At 36.3% G+C, this 17,190-nt stretch overlaps 1 long non-coding RNA gene across 1 annotated transcript in view; it reads left to right on the forward strand.

Annotated features, from left to right (window-relative positions):
- The first annotated feature begins 3,522 nt into the window (after positions 1 to 3,522).
- LOC118996758 (uncharacterized) overlaps positions 3,523 to 17,190 on the forward strand; it is a 193,660-nt gene continuing 179,992 nt past the window's right edge. Inside the window, exon 1 of the long non-coding RNA XR_005068549.1 lies at positions 3,523 to 3,622. This is a non-coding gene — a long non-coding RNA (uncharacterized LOC118996758). The remainder of the gene's footprint in view (positions 3,623 to 17,190) is intronic.

The following is a 17,190-nucleotide window of genomic DNA, read 5'->3' on the forward strand; positions in this document are numbered from 1 at the left end:
GAGATTATTGTGCTAAGTGACAAAAGCCAATAGGTGTAAGGCAACTACCATAAGATCTTATATTTGGAATCTAATGAACAAAATAAACTGATGAACAAAATAGAAACAGAAGCCTGGATACATGTAACAGACAGAGAGAGCTGTCAGATGGAAGGTGGAAAGGAAGGACTGAATGAAAAAAGTGAAGGGATTAGCCAAAGTTCAAATATGCATAACCCATAGACATAGACAACAGTGTGGTGATGGCCTGAGGGAAGAGGGGATCAGAGCAGGGGAAGCTGGGAAAAAGGGGGTAAGGGGACATATATAATAATATAAACAATAAACATAAAGGAAAAAACACCTAATCAGAAGAGGAAAAATAAAAAAATACAAAAAACCTGAGAAAATGTATGAAAACTCTGGGACAACTTCAAGCATACCAACATTCACATTCATGAGCGTGCCACAAGGAGACATGGGAGAGCAAGAAATCAAAAACCTATTTGAAAAAATAATGACAGAAAACTTCCTTAACTTGGTAAAGGAAATAGACACAAAATTCCAGGAAATTCAGAGAATCTCAAACAAGATGAATCCAGAGGCCAACACCAAGACATTATAATTAAATACAAAAGGTTAGAGAAAGAGAGAATTTTTTTTCTGTGCAGTTACTTTTATTACATTTTTGTCAGGAAAGGACAATGTATCTTTTTAAAATTTAATTACTGTTCAAGTACAGATTTTTGTCTTATATTCCCAGCCTTGCCCACCCCCGCAGTGATCCCCACCTTCCTCTGATTTCCACCCCCACCTTAGTTATTGTCTATGTGTCCTTTATACTTGTTCATGTGAATCCTTCCTCCTTTCCCCTGTGATTAGAAAGAGAGAATCTTAAAAGCAGCAACAGAAAAGCAGTTAGTTATGTACAAAGGAGTTCCCATAAGACTTTCAGCTGATTTCTTAATAGAAACTGGAAAGCCAGAAGGGAGTGGCAAGAAATATTCAAAGGGATGTAAAGCAAGGGCCTACAACCAAGATTACTGTACCCAATAAAGCAATCATTTAGAATGAAAGGACATATAAAGACTTTCCCAGACAAGAAAAAGCTAAAGGAGTTTATCACCACCAAACCAGTGTTAAATGAAATATTAAAGGGTCTTCTTTAAAAATAATTTTAAAGGATTAAAATATGAATATTAAAATAGCAATAAATATATATCTATGAAAATTATATCTTAAAAGTAAAATACCAAATAGAACAGAAAATGACTCCTAGATGCAGAACACATTTTGACAGTTGCTAAAGGAGAGATGACTTGGGGGACTGAGTGAAAAATGTGAAGGAATTAAGAAGTACAAATGTGTAGTTACAAAATAGTCATGGGGGTATAAAGTACAGTATAGGGAATATAATCAATAATATTCTGATAACTGTGTATGGTGTCAGATAGGCACAAGATTTATTGGGATGGTTACTTCCTAAGTTATACAATGTCTAATCACTGGGGTGAAACTAATGTAGTATTGTATGTAATTGTAATTTCAAATGTAATTGAAAAATGAAAAGTGATTTAAAATAATAATAATAATAAATATCACAATGTAGTTGTGTTTATTCCAGGGCCACAAAGACTGTTTAACATATGCAAATTGATCAGTGTAATTCAACACATTAACAAAATAAAGAATAAAAATTATATGAACTTATCAATAGATGCAGAAAAACTTTTCATAAGATATAACATCCATTTATAATTAAAATACTCAATAAGATGAGTATAGAAACAATGCACCTCAATGAAATAATATGCATATGTAACAAACCCTCAGCAAATATCATAATGGTGATAAACTAAAAGATTTTCTTCTGAGATAAGGAACAAGGCAAGTATATCCACTCTTACTACTGTTACTAAACACAATTCTGAAGTCCTAGACAGAGCAATCACTCAGAAAAAAGAAATAAAAGGCATCCAAATTAGGAATAAGGAAGTAAATGTTTCAGTTTTGGAAAATAACATGATTCTTTATACAGACAGCTCTAAAAACTCCACCAAAAATTTTAGAGAAACAATAAACAAATAAGTTGCAGCATAAAAAATCAATGCATTCCTGTATACCAACAATGAAAATTCAGAAAAAGAAACTAAAACACACAATTCTTTTTTGCAATTGCAACAGAAAACAAAATACCTATGAATAAACTTAACAAAGAATGTGGAGGACTAACATACTGAAAACTACAAAGCATTATTTAAAAAGCTCGGAAAACACTCTAGCCCTCCTCACCTCCCTCTCATTTGGGCTTGGGGGCAGGAAAGGCAGAAAACTGTAATTGAACAACAATAAAAAAAAAGCTTGGAAAAGACACAAAGAAATGGGGAGATATTTTGTGTTCATGGATGGTAATAATCGACATAGTTAAAACATCCATATTACCCAAAGCAATATATAGATTTAATTCAATTCTCAATAAAATCCCAATGACATTTATTAAAGAAATAAAACAAAACCCACCAGATTTCTATGGGACCACAAGAGACCCTGAATAGCCAAAGTGATCCTAAGAAGAATGAAGCCAAAGTTATCATACTGCCTGACTTCAAATTATTCTATAGACTGATGATAATCAAAATAGCATGATATTGGCAGAAAAACAGAGAGACCAATAGAGCAGAATTAAGAGCTCAGAAATAAACTCTTATGTATATCAGCAAATAATTTTAGACAACAATGCCAAAAACATACAGTGGGGGGAAAAGCCTACAATAAATGATGCTGCAAAAATTGGAAAGTCACACGCAAAAGAATGAAACTAGCCTAAGGTTTGTCCCCATGTACAAATATTAACTCAAAATTGATCAAAGACATAAATATAAAATCTTCAAAAATAAATACATAGAAGACAACATAGATCCTAAACATGGACCTTGGTTTTAGAGAAGATTTTATGAATTTGACCCCCAAAACAAGGGAAGTAGAGGCAAAAATAAATAAATGGGACTATAACAAACCAAGAAGCTTCTGGATAGCAAAAGAAAACTCCAACAAAGCCATGATGCAACCAGCTTATCGGGAGAAGATATTTGCTAATAACAGCTCTGATAAGGGGTTAAAATCCAAAATACATAAAGAATTCATACTAGTCAACTCCAAACAAACACTCCAATTAAAAAATGGGCAGAGAACCTGAACAGACACTTCTCCCAAGAAGATATACAAGTGGCCAACAGATATGTGAGAATGTTCTAAGGGGCAGAGCCTTAGGTATTCACCCAGGTGGAGCATCCCACTTCTCTGTGTTGTGATGCTGTTATGTGGGGGAGGGGTCAGAGAGGGAACAAAACTGCTTGCTTGGCTCTCTGCTTTCAGTTATTTCCCCTGCTTTCCACATGCAAATTAGGCCATTCTGGTACTGATTCCTGGGTGGGTGGGCTTCTGTACATTCTAGGACCCCGTGGGTTTTCCCAATGAACTCTCCTGTGAAGCTGAGAATTTCTCCTATCTCTGCAATTCCCACAGATTTTTATAGCAAGAGGTTTTGAGGCCTTATATCCCCATACTGGAACCGTAGGTTGCATGGGCTGTCTCACTCTCCAGTTGTTCCTCCTGGTGTATCTGCACAAGAATGTGGGACTGCGTGGTCTGCCAGCTACTGCCTAACCTGCTCCAGTCCTCCAGCTGCCGCCTTGCCATGCATTCTCTCTGCCCCTGCTGACTGTCTACCAATCTAAATGAATGTTTCTTCAACTTCTTCTATTTTTTTAAATAATTCTTTTATTTAATTCTTGTTCAAGTACAGCTTTCTGTCTTATATTCCCAACCCTGCCCGCCCCCCGCCCCATGCTCCCCACCTCCCTCCCATTTCCACCCCCCACCCTTAGTTATTGTCCATGTGGCCTTTATACTTACTTGTTCATGTGATTGTCAGACTTCCATACAGTTCAATTTTCTGGCAGTTCTGGTTGTATTTTTGTTTTTTAATTTGTTGTTGTCCTTTCTTTGGTTGTGTGAGGAGGCAAAGTGTGTCTACATACACCTCCATCTTGGCCCAGGACAGAGCTGAATTGTTCTACAGATCATTGGATATAGAAGATGTGGTACATATATACAATTGAATACTACTCAGCAATAAGAAAAGGTGAAATACTGCCATTTGAGACAACATTGACAGACTTTGAGACTATTAGGCTAGATAAAATAAGTTAGAGGGAAAAAACATATAATTTTACTCATATGTGGGATATAATACTGAAAGTAACAAATGAACAAACAAGGGAAACAATGAAACAAACACTCAAAGACACAGACAATAGTATGGTGGTTATCAGAGAGACGAAGTTTAGATGATAGTAAAGGGTAAAGGGGTCAAACATATGGTGATGGAAGAGAATTTAATTTTGAGTGGTGGGCACACAACACAATACAAAATTCATGTATCACTGAAATGTACACTGGATACCTATGTGACCTTATTAATCAATGTCACCCCAATAAATTTTACTTGAAAAATTAGAAAAAAACAAAGTATTGAAAGGAAAAAAATTATCAACCAAGAATAATTATTTAGGTGTCTCTCTGCCAGGAGTTTTGAGCAATTCCAGGATAGATAAAGCACTGGATTTTACTTGTTTTTGAATCTCAGCACTAAACCCAGAGTCTTTCAACATAGAAATTCCCTGGAAATGTTTTTCCAGTAAAGAAGGTTAATAGTTATCCAGTGCCTGGCTCCAAGTAAGTAAGAAATGGCCCATAAGCCAGCTTGCTCCTGCTGTTACTATAAATAGATCAACCAGTTTACTTTTGATTTAAAAGTCTGGTCAGCTGACATCCTGAAGAGACCACCTTTCACAAGGAGCCCTTCACTCTCACTCTCCTACTGGCCTTCTGTCAACACTGAGTTTCCAGCCAAGATCGTTGGGGTGTAGGGTTTCTAAGGACTGCTTGAGTTATTTGTTACCAACTTTCTGACTATAAAATGTCTTAACCATGTGCAATACTTCCTGAAATATTGTACGCTGCCGATGGTTCTATGGTAAACTACATCAACCTGTGGGCTGAAAATACCAGGACTTATCTGGCTGGTATTGGAAGACAGTGTTCTCTGAGGCTCCCAGCAATCAGTGTCCTTGTCTCACTTACAAGAGTGCCTGCTCATTAGTACGGTATCAGAAGTATGTCTCTCTTCTTAAGGTATACAGATGTTGAATCATTTTGTCATACACCTGAAACTAATATAATATTGTCTGTCAAATATACTTTAATCTTATAAAGTGGGGAGGGAAAAAAGTACTTCTCTTTAGCTTAATCATCCAGTTATTTCTGCTGTGTTAAAATAGAAAGCTAGTTTTATAGGTGTAGGAAACAATTGATTATCAGATAAGAAGCAAACCATGTCATTTTCTTTTGCAGAAAAAAGAAATACTTTAGGAGATACCAGACTTCCGGCCAAAATGGAGGCATAGGTGAAAACACTGTGACCCCTCCCACAACTAAGTTTAAAGACAACGAAGTTTTAGTAACAAAAATGCAGCCAAAACACAGAAAATTGAACTGTACGGAAGTCCGACAACAATGAACCACCCAGCCAAACCATGTCACAACCAAGCAATTGGGTCGCCCTGCCCTGGTGAACACCTAAGGCTCTGCCCCTCATACATAACAGGTGCAAACAGACCAACACATTATGACTCAAGAACAGCTCAAAGCCCCAGAGCCTATAATTCTAAGCAACCAAGAAAGAGCCAACCTTTCAGATACACAGTTCAAAATACTAGTGATTAGGATGTTCACAGAATTGGTTGATTTTAGTCATAAATTAGACGAACAAATGAAGGCTAAACTAATTGAAATCAAGGGAAATGCACAGGAAACCAATAGTGATGGAAAGGAAACTGGGACTCAAATCAAGGGAATGGACCAGAAGGAAGAAAAAAGTGACCAAACAGAAAAGAATGAAGAAATAAGAATTCAAAAAAATGAGGAGAGGCTTAGGAACCTTCAGCACATTTTTAAATGTACCAACATCCAAATTATAGGGGTGCCAGAAGGGGGAGAGGAACAGCCATGGGTGAAAAACTTATTTGAATAATAAAGGAGAACTTTCCCAGTCTGGCAAAGACAATAGACTTCCAGGAAATCCAGGAAGCTCAGAGAGTCCCAAAGAAGTTGGACCCAAGAAGGAACACACCAAGGCACATCATCTTACATTACCCAAGATTAAAATGAAGGAGAGAATCCTAGAAGCAGCAAGAGATAAGGGGGCAGTCACCTACAAAGGAGTTCCCATTAGACTGTCAGCTGATTTCTCAAAAGAGACCTTCCAGGCAAGAAGGGGCTGGAAAGAAGTATTCCAAGTCATGAAATCCAAAGACCTACATCCAAGGTTGCTTTATCCAGCAAAGCTTTCATTCAGAATGGAAGGACAGATAAAGTGCTTCTCAGATAAGGTGAAATTCAAGGAGTTCATCATCACACAGCCCTTATTATATGAAATGTTAAAGGGACTTATCTAAGAAAAAGAAGATGAAAAATATGAACAGTGAAAGGACAGCAAACTCACAGTTATTAACAACCGCACCTCAAACAAAAGCAAACTAAGAGGACAGCTAGATTGGGAGCAGAAACATAGAAATGGAGATCACATGGAGGTTTATCAACAGGGGCGTGGGAGGAGGAGAAGGGGGGAGAAGGTACAGAGAATAAGTAGCATAGATGGTAGGTACAAAATAGGCAGGGGGAGGGCAGGAATAATATGGGAAATACAGAATCTAAAGAACTTGTGACACGTGGACATGAACGAAAGGGGGGGAATGATGGAGGAGGGGTGTGCAGGGTGGAGGGGAGTGAAGGCAGGGAATGGGACAACTGTAATGGCATAATCAATAAAATATATTTTAAAAAATAGAACTACAAAAAAGAGTTAAGATGCCAACTAGTTTACTTCACATATTTGTAATGTGTACCTATTATCAAGAGTGAAATTATTTCATGCTTAATTACACTCCTTGTTATATTTCCAAAATAAAATTCTTTAAAAATTAAAAAAAAGAAATACTTTAAAGTCAATCCTTGAAAGAGGCAAACCTCTAGTGTGTCTTTTTCCTTTTGTTCCTATAAGGGCATTGGCCATATAGGATTAAAGCCCCATTATTATGTCTTTGTTTAACTTTTATCACCCTCTCAGTCTTGCTTTAAAAAAACAATATGGTCACTTTGAGGATTAAGGATTTACCATCTTAATTGTATGGAGGATGCAATTTATTTTATATCAATCCCCATTATGAATAGTCCAACTTCTGCTCTTATACCTGTATAGTGACAAGAAACTAATTTGATTGTCTGGACTGTCTTTTTTAGCTTTTGATACTAATAATTCTTGATTTTTTTTCTTACATTTAGAAAGCACATGTCTCCTGGGAGTTTGTATCTATTGCTTCCAGTTCTCTCTTTAAGATTGTGTGTTTTGCTCTATTCATGTAAAGTGTTTGGATCTGTAGCTGGTGCATAGTAATTACTGAGTAATATATTGCTATTATTTGATCAATAATAGTATTATAATAATAATAATGTAGTGTTATTATTTGTATAACAGCCACTGACTTATTTAAAGGTAGAGATCATATGCTACAAGATCTCAGATTTTCCACACTAAACATACTTAACTTTTCAATCATTTTATCTCCAACTCTTAAAAAATTTTAAATGTTCTCTTTTCATTGTATTCTGTCCTCAAGTATGACTGCTTAATTTCATAAACTATAATAGAAATTGTCTGACTAGATCATAATAGAATATAACTGTGACCTCCATCATTTTAGATAGTATATTTCCATCAATTCAGCCTACATTTTGTTGTTGATGGTGATTATTACTCACTTTTTACTGACCCTGAGCTGTCAGCTGAAATTCCTCAGTCTTTTCTATATACGATGTTGCTTAGCCACATTGTTCCTATTCTTTAAGTAGCTGATCCCTTTTTCGTTTGAATATAAGAGTGAAGCAAGTCATTTTTTCTATTTAAAACTCATCATATCAGAGCCAACCCTGTTTAAGATCCTCTTGGATGTAGAATGATGAATCTTTCCAAAGCTCTGACACAATTTCTAGCTTGCCATTAGGGATCTCATGCATCAAAGATAAATCCTTAGTCAAAATTAAAAGAAATGTATGGTGTGATTGAGACATGATTCTGCCAGGTGACATCTGTCTAAAGCTAGTTGCTTTGGCAACAATTGAAGTAAAATATATGTCTGAAATGATGTAAGGTGTCTGACATTATCACCATCCAAACCATCTATGTGCCCTTAAGCAATCCTCTCAAGTATATAAATCTCATGTTTCACTTTCTTCATGTGTAAGAAGAGTATAATAATATCTGCTTTACTTACCTTGCAGAAATATTGGGAGTACAGCTTATCACTACTTGTGGAAAAGGCTACCTAAGAATGCAGCCAAACCAGACAGGATATGACAAGTAACATTTCAGCTTCCATTGTCTGAAAACCTAGATCTATTAATGTTTGAAGTCATAGCAATTTCAGGTACTTCAGTTAACACATGTTCATTTGTTTGTTTTCCCTAAATTTAATTTGAATTGGGTTTTAGTCAATTGCATATGAGTGAGTCCTGACCAAAACATGTGGAATAGGGCAGAAGATGACTTGGTTAATGTGATGATAATCCATGAGGATTAAAACATCTATACTTCCTCCCCTTACTCAAGGACTATGGAAGACAAAGAGAAAGGAACAGTAATGAGACACATGGGGAGGCTCCAAAATGGGGGGATGACTCAGAAGTAATCTACTGGATATTTGATTAATTACTTGGAAGGGAGCATGGCCTTTTGGGATGGGGTACCAGAGACTCAGTTATACCATCCATAGCTGCAAGTAGAGCAACTTAGTCACTACTACATCACTTCAGTTTTGCTGGGCTAACAGTGCCCTGTTAACAGTTCAGTTGGTGCTTATGATGAGCTGAAGATGTGACTTTTGTTTAATGACTGATGGCCAGGAGATTTTTTAGGGCACTGAAACTTCTGTATGATACACTAATGGTGCATACATAACTCTACACATTTGTCAAAACCCATAGGACTTTACAGCACAAAGAGTGAACCCTGGCATACACATTTAAAAAAATTATTTAGGAGATTAAGGGATCCCAGAATGGAACACAGACTGTGGCAAATGAATGCCACTGTATTATAAATATATAATGAAAAGTTATACATATCACTGTGTAAAAAATATACATGTATTATATATTTAAAATAAGCTAAAAAGTGATGACAAGCAAAAATAAAAAGGCAATTGCTTATAAATGTTTTGGGGTACTTTTAATCTAATACAAATTAGAAATAAGGTCAACATTAAAGAGTTTGTTCATTTGAAGATAAACTGATGAGCAAAACAGAGACATGGAAGTAGAGACATGGAAATAGGGAACAGACTGACAGCTGAAGAGGAAAGGCAGTGGGGGGTAATGGTGAGAAGAAGGGGAAGGGAGTAGTTAAAGTACATGTATGAATGATGCATGGACATGGACAACAGTGTGAGGATGGACTGTGGAAGGAAGAATGGGATGGGTGGAGGAGGGCAAAGGGGGAAAATTGGGACAACTGTATTAGAATAAACAAGAATAAAAATTAAAAAAATAGGTTTTTCACTTGTTGCTGAGTATAATTTCCAAAGTGAAACAATTGGGAAAATGTGCTTAAAACATGTGGGCACATTCTCGACTGGAATTTCATGAAATCTGCCCAGCCTAATTAAGAAGAAATATTGATAGTTCAGGTGGGTATGGATATTTTGCTCTTAATTTCAAATTATTTCAAATTAATTTCCTCTTCCTCAATCAAAATGAATTTCAGCAAACCCTTGATAATAGAAATGAGTGATAAAACCAATTTGGTCCAGTTCCCTTACGGAAAAATTCTTCCCTATTGATCATTCTTGATTTTCTACTATAAATGAGTAATCTATGGAGACTACACCTATAAAATACTTCTCCTCCACATTCCCCTCCCCCAAAAGAAGTGTCTTTTTAATCTACCAGTCTCTGCCCTTTTAACTCAGAGTTGGGGTATAGGGCAGGAAAATAAGTATAGTATGGCCTCCAGCTGGTCCCATTTCCTCAGTCCCCCAAGGCTACTATCTTTTTACAGAGTTCAGCACAAACACAGAGATGAAATTCTTATACTTTACTCTGGTTGAAACATGTCTCCTCACCACTTTCACCTTTAATCCATTTTCATTCTCTATTTGCCCTCAACTATCAGCTTGCTTTTGTTTCTTCTATACCTAGAATCCAGTGATCTATTTCCATTCTATTTACTCTGTTAATTTATTTTTATCTCACTGTGCTCTTGAATGAGCAACAAGCATTCCTGAGCAGGCAGGCTCCCACCCCTTAGTTTCTTCCATTTCCTGTTATGGTCAATTCTCTATGGGAACATGCAGGAAGAAGCACAGACTATTACTAAAATAGGTATTCCAGTTTAAGGACTGCAGACATGACTTTAGAGTGTTGTACATTTTGAATATTTATATTCTTAATTTATTTGGCTTAACAGTAAAATTTCAAAGAGTATTATAATTATACCCATTCACTCTGAAGTTAAATGCTTTGGGAGTGTACCAAGGGTGTCAATGTCAGTTTTGATTTCAAGTTATTTTTTGAGTGACTCTTAGTTTCCAACCAAACCTAGCCCCCTTTGCATACTGTGATATAAAATAGTTGACCAAATCTTACCTCTCCTTGGAAGATATTGTATGTTGGGTCACCTAACACTCATTCCAGCCCCTTTCTAGTTTGGCTTCCTGTACTGCTAATTCTGGAAAACAAAAACCATGGATTTGTTATACAGGCCTGTGACTCAGGTTTAGTTAAGCAAATGAAACTAAATGATACTTAGAAGCAGAAGAAAGCAGTATGTGAGGCTGCAGCCATATTAGGGAGCAGGTCTTCTGAAAATATTATGCCAGAGGCACCTGATTCTTTAGAGAATCTGGGCAGAGTACCACATCCAGTCCCTAATGTCATAAATATGGAGTGGTAGACGGTAACCACACTGGTGCTTCTGTTAGAATGTGCTCATGGTATAACTAGGCACTGCCAGTCATAGCTTGGCTGAATTGTCCCTGCTGTGTAGTATTTGTCTGGTTCTTTGTCAGTCCTAGAGATTCAGTGATTTATCTAACAATCCAATGGATCCTTTTCTGTTTAAATTAAGTAGAGTTCATTTTAATTTTGTTCACTTAATGATTTTAGAGAGAGAGGAAGAGAAAGAGAGGACTGAGGAGAGACAGAAACATTGATTTGTTGTTCTACTTATTTATGCATTCACTCTTGATTCTTTTATGTGCCATGACCTGAGAATGAGCCCACAACCTTGGTGTAACCAACTGTACTATCTGGCCAGGGCCAAGATTATGTTATTCTCTTATCTTGTCTCTATTCTCTCTTTTTAAAAAGATTTTATTTATTTATCTTTAGAGGGGAAGGGAAGGAGAGAAGGAGAGAAATATCAATGTATGGTTGCCTCTTGTGAGTCCTCTGCTGGGAACTGGCCTGCAACCCAGGCATGTACCCTGACTGGGAATTGAACCATGATCGTGTGGTTTGCAGGCCCCTGCTCAATCCTCTGAGCTACACCAGCCAGGGCTTCTGTTCTCTCTGATGTTTCATTGTGGGCGGGTAGAATAGAGGGTGCTCAGAATGTTGAATCCAGGCTTATGCTACTCTGCCCATTTCAGTAATGAGCAGAGTTTGCAGGATTGATCCCTGAACATATATGAATCAACTAGTGAGCATGAATGGGTGAAACAGCAAGTCGATGTTTCTCTTTCTCTCTCCCTTTCTCTCTCTCTGTAAAAATCAATCAATAAAAAATTTAAAAAGAGAGATAATTCCTCTTTAGACTCAAAATAATTTCCACTGAGCTCATCCTGATTATACTATATTGGATGCTCTCTGGGCTTCAAATTTTTACCTGTAAAATGAGGAAGTTGGACAGATCAGTGGTTTGTAGCCATTTGGGTAGTCACTATCTAAAAACCCTCACTTGCTGTTCCCTTCCTGCCAGAATGGACTTCCTGACAGCAGATAATCTGAAGTGGCAATGCTCATTAGTCCGGGAGTTCTTAACATTTTTTGTTCCCAGTCACTTTCAATCATCAAATTACAATGTAGATTTTCTTCCTTCAAAAGTGTACATATTACTGTATGCATAAAATATCATACATATTTCAGAGATTCCAGGACCTTCTGAAGTCCATGCATTGCTGACCAGTAAAAACTGATACACAGGAAGATGCCCTTTTATTTAAAAATTCTGAGAGTCTATGTGGTCAGCATGTTTGGCCCAAGGCAAAGGTTTTGGTAGATACTCTCTCACAGTCTTTCCATTCTTCTTCATTCTTTTCTTGTTAATTGCCTTGAAACTTCCAGGATCTCTACTAAGAGTAGATTTACCTGATAAACTTACACTAAGGAATTCGAGCCTATATATATTACCCTTCTTGAAACAGTTTGCCTTTGCAAAAAGGACACAGAAGGGGAAGGACCAAAAAGAACACATCTGGAATACTGACTTTTCAAACCTGGTATCAGGTATGTGAGTAGGCTTTTGGGGGATGTAACACTTGTCTTGAGTATTATACTGCTTGGAATAAGTGATCCTCTAGTTTGTTTTTGGAAAAGGGTATTTCTTTCTCTTTAGGACTTTGTCCACACATGTATGTCTGCATAATGTGACCTTTGTGAGTTTCAGCTGAATCCCCTATCACCAAGACTTTAATAAAGTATATACATGCACTAAATGTTTATTGCTAATTATGACTTAAAATTGGTAGCAGTAAATCAGTAACAATAAAACTGCTTCACATTATGCTAAGTGAAATAAGCCAGGCGGTGAAAGACAAATACCATATGATTTCACCTTTAACAGGAACCTAATCAACAAAACGAACAAGGAAGCAAAATATAACCAAAGACACTGAAATTGAGAACAGGCTGACAGTGACCAGATGGGAGAGGGGAGGGGATTATAGGGGGAAAAGGTGAAGGGTTTGCCAGAACAATTATAAAGGACACATGGACAATAACAAGGGGGATTGGAAACAGGGGAGGGTGGTGGGGATGGCTGGCGTGATGGGGAGGGGTGGGGGGGAGCAGAAAACTGTACTTGAACAACAATAAAAAAATGTTTTAAAAAAAGCCCCAGCTTTAGATTTTGATCTGAGCACATAGATCCAAATTAGCACCCCTTTTCTCTATTCCTTCGAGTCCTATTTTTTTTATTGGGAAATCCAGTGGCCTTTATACTTACATTGTGACTTTTATATAACATTATCTGTACATTTTCAAAATAACAAGTTAGGCTTCCTTCAGGACTCAAACGTGTTCTAATACATAATAACACAACCATATCTTATTTTGGGCATTGTGTTCTGGACCATTTAATTTTTCCTTTATTTCCTAGATAAAGAATAAAAGTTCAATGGACAAATTCAACTTCTTCATTACATTGGTTTTGCAAATGAGCATGGTTTCGAGTAAACTGGCTTTTTGTACTTGACCACTGGGCTACTTGTCAGGGATAGAAGAACAACTTTTCACCAATTTCCCTGTACTTTCTTCCTGAATTCAGTGAATTTCTGTAAAGTGAATTCTGTAATTCCACTTTCTTCCATGATCAAGACAAAGGCTCATCTTGAAAGAAAGACAAATCATGCAGATATCAGATATAACAAAACTTTGTGAAGAAAGGAGTGGAACAGGTTATCTACTCTGAGACTGCCTGAAACTTTGGTACTGAGAGATATTTTCTCGTCTATTTAGGACTGTGTGGGAGGTTCCTAAATATAGAATCTCCTTTATGGCATATTACCATAATACCAAGGTTGTGAGGATTTTTCTCCTGGCCCTGTGTATTTCTCGAATCAACATTTACAGGTTTTTATTTCATTATCTTTAGTCTATGTGGACAGCATGTTTAGCCCAGGGAAAAGCATGATTAATATAATGTGGTTGCAATAGTATACAATATAGTTTATCAATAGGCTGACAATAATAGTTTCTGGCTTGAAATATATCTTTACTTTATTTTCATTAACACTATTACAGATGTCCCCATTTTCCCTTCTTCTGTGCCTATACCCAGACGCGCCCTTACCCTTCCCTCTGGCCATCACCACACCAGTTTTCTGTGTCTATGGGTTATGCATATGTGTTCTTTGCTGGATCCCTTCCCCTTCTTTCATTCAGTACCCCTCCCCCTCCCTTCTGACTGTCAATCTGTTCTGTGTATATATGTCGCTGTTTCTATATTGTTCTGCAGTTTACTTTGTTTCTTTTTAAATTATTTTATTGTTGTTCAGTTACAGTTGTCTGCATTTCCCCCCATCTCATCCCCCCACTCCAACCAAACCCACCTCCCCTCCCTTGCTTCCACCCTCCCCCTTGGTTTTGTCCATGTGTCCTTTAGAGTAGTTCTTGAAAGCCCTTCCCCCCCATTGTCCTCTCCCCCCTCCCCTCTGGCTATAGTTAGATTGTTCTTAATTTCAATGTCTCTGGTTATATTTTGTTTGCTCTTTTCTTTTGTTGATTATGTTCCAGTTAAAGGTGAGATCATATGGTATTTGTCTTTCACCGCCTGGCTTATTTCACTTAGCATAATGCTTTCCAGTTCCATCCATGCTGTTGCAAAGGGTAGGAGCTCCTGTTAATTAGAGTTTACATATAAGTAAAATCTGTCTTGAAATCTCAGTTTCGAAACTTCAAATTAATTCTCAGCATTTATGGACTGTCAAAGTTGTATAACTTGGAGAAAGTTACTTAACAAATCTGAGCTTTGTTTTCAACTATAAAATGGGGAAAAATAGTGCCTAAAACACAGGGTTATTTGGAGGAATAAATAATAAGAATAAGGATGCAAAACCGGTGGTACAACTAGCACATTGCCAACTCACACATGATAAAATATACTCCCCTTCCAGAACAAAAGTACTTTACTTAAAAAAGGATGACTATAATTAGTGCTTTAAGTAGTAACTCCTCAAAGAAAAGAATTTAGGTAACCTGTTTTAAAAATGTTTTTAATCTGTTAATTGCAGCACTACGAAGTCTTATTGATGATGAAGTGTTAATTCTGTACAATTACATAACAAGGCATAAAGCACTTTGCAGATTATAGAGTGTTAAACAAATGCTAAACATGATTAAATTATGACCAATAAAAATTAAAACTATAGAAAATTCTTGAAAAGGGGAAACTCATGCTATTTATTTGTTTGTATTTTTCATGTTTACTTAAGTCTCTTACATCTTAAAATGTCACAAAGTATTTCTATTAATTTAGGATTTCAGATTCATGTATACTTAGTTACAAATTAAAATTAGTTTACATGTACTTATCACTTTGCCCAAAATTTACTTTAAAATGATTTTACTGAATACCTAGACATCTTATCTTAGGAAGGCACAGTTGAATATTTGTTCAACACTATTGTTTTATTCTTAGCATTGTCTTGAAATGTTCTTTCATATTATTTAGGTTTTTATGTATCTTATTTGGACAAATGTACTGTTTCCTTGAAGGTTATTAACTCATGAAGTCTGTGGGGTAAATTGCAGATCTGATGGGGTAAATATGTTGACAAAAACTATATTAATGGCAATTTATATTGTACCATGTTATATTTTATGTACAACACAACAAAGAAAATAAGCTAAAATAATAATTTTAGAATCATAAGGTAAACAAACATTAAGTGATCATGAAACATTTATTATAAAGAAAATTATCTCCTCAAACCAATAATAAAAGCTCAAACATTTTCTTCATTTCCATTTTAATGGTTTTTACATTTCAGAATTACACTACTGAAAAAAGATAAAGAATCATCTTGATCTGTCTGTATCCTTAATTTGAGTGGACTTGACCCCTTTCTTTTTAAGTAGATCTAAGTAAGACAAAATGTCCACCTCTTTTGTGTGTAAAGACAGAACCACAGAACTTAGCTTTTGAGCCTATTGGTATTTGACCTTTCTTCCATGTCTAAGAAGACAAAGTCTTGTCACCAAGGATATAACTGCAAATAAACCATCCATTTCATAGGTGTAATGCAACTGGCCAGAAGGAAATGACTTTTGTGAGGATATTGTCTTAAAAGTAAAGAAACCTGGGTTTAGATTCCAGCTTTATCATTAACTCACTATGATACAGGGACCAGGTCCCTTATCTCTTACCTTCTTCATTGTTAAAATGGAAGCTTAGACTAAATCATCACTCACATCTCTGTCAGTTCTGATGTACTATTATTATTATTTAGCCAATTTGTAGTGGAATTTAACAATGTTGCTATAAGGGTGTTCCTTTGAGTTTAATCAGGCTAATGCTCCTTGACCTAAATAGGAAAGATAAATGCAGTCTAGCTCAGGAAATTTCACCATGGGGTGTTTTATTTCAAAATACATGATCATTGTCTCTTAAAAAACATTTGGAGGTAGCAGACAGGAAGAATATGAAAATAGTAAAAGGTGAGCTTGTACAAAGCAGCAATATTTATGGGTTCTTAAAAATCTGAATATCATTATTTCTTTTACTTATTGAAATGCTGCTATTCTTAACAAGTTCAGTCCAAACTCTCCTACTCCTGGAAGACTTGCCTGACTTCCTCCCTGAAATTTCACTCTTTATCCCAGTCCTTCAGGATCTCTGACTCCCTTTGTGAAATCTTGCAGCACTAGATATGGCATTATTAGGAGGCCCTTACCACATATATGTTGCTTTATATTTGAGACAATTGCATAATGTCTTATCCACTTATCTAGCTTCTAAAAAGCTGCTGGGAGGTGACACCCTTTCTTTTACCATCACTCCCCTCCCACAGTTTTTCCTGCATTCTCTCTTCCCCAATTGTATTTGATTTACCTGTCTGTTTTTAGCAGCTGTTCAATAGATGTTTCCTGAATGGAGCTAAGGCTGTGTGAGGGGAGAGAACATCAAAATAAACTCTAGACACACCAAAAGCAAGTAGGTTCTTTAAAAAGTTCATAAAAAATTCTTTAAATAAACAAAGCATCATCCACATGTTCTGCCAGAACCAAGGGTACAAATAAAAAGACAAAGCTCAAGCAATATAGTTTAGTCTATTGTCAACATATCTGACCAAATGCAAATTAAGATTAATTTTCATT

Source organism: Sturnira hondurensis, unplaced genomic scaffold (assembly GCF_014824575.4).
Source record: "Sturnira hondurensis isolate 20B ecotype Veracruz unplaced genomic scaffold, ASM1482457v3 Scaffold0011576, whole genome shotgun sequence".
Lineage (NCBI taxonomy): Eukaryota > Metazoa > Chordata > Mammalia > Chiroptera > Phyllostomidae > Sturnira > Sturnira hondurensis.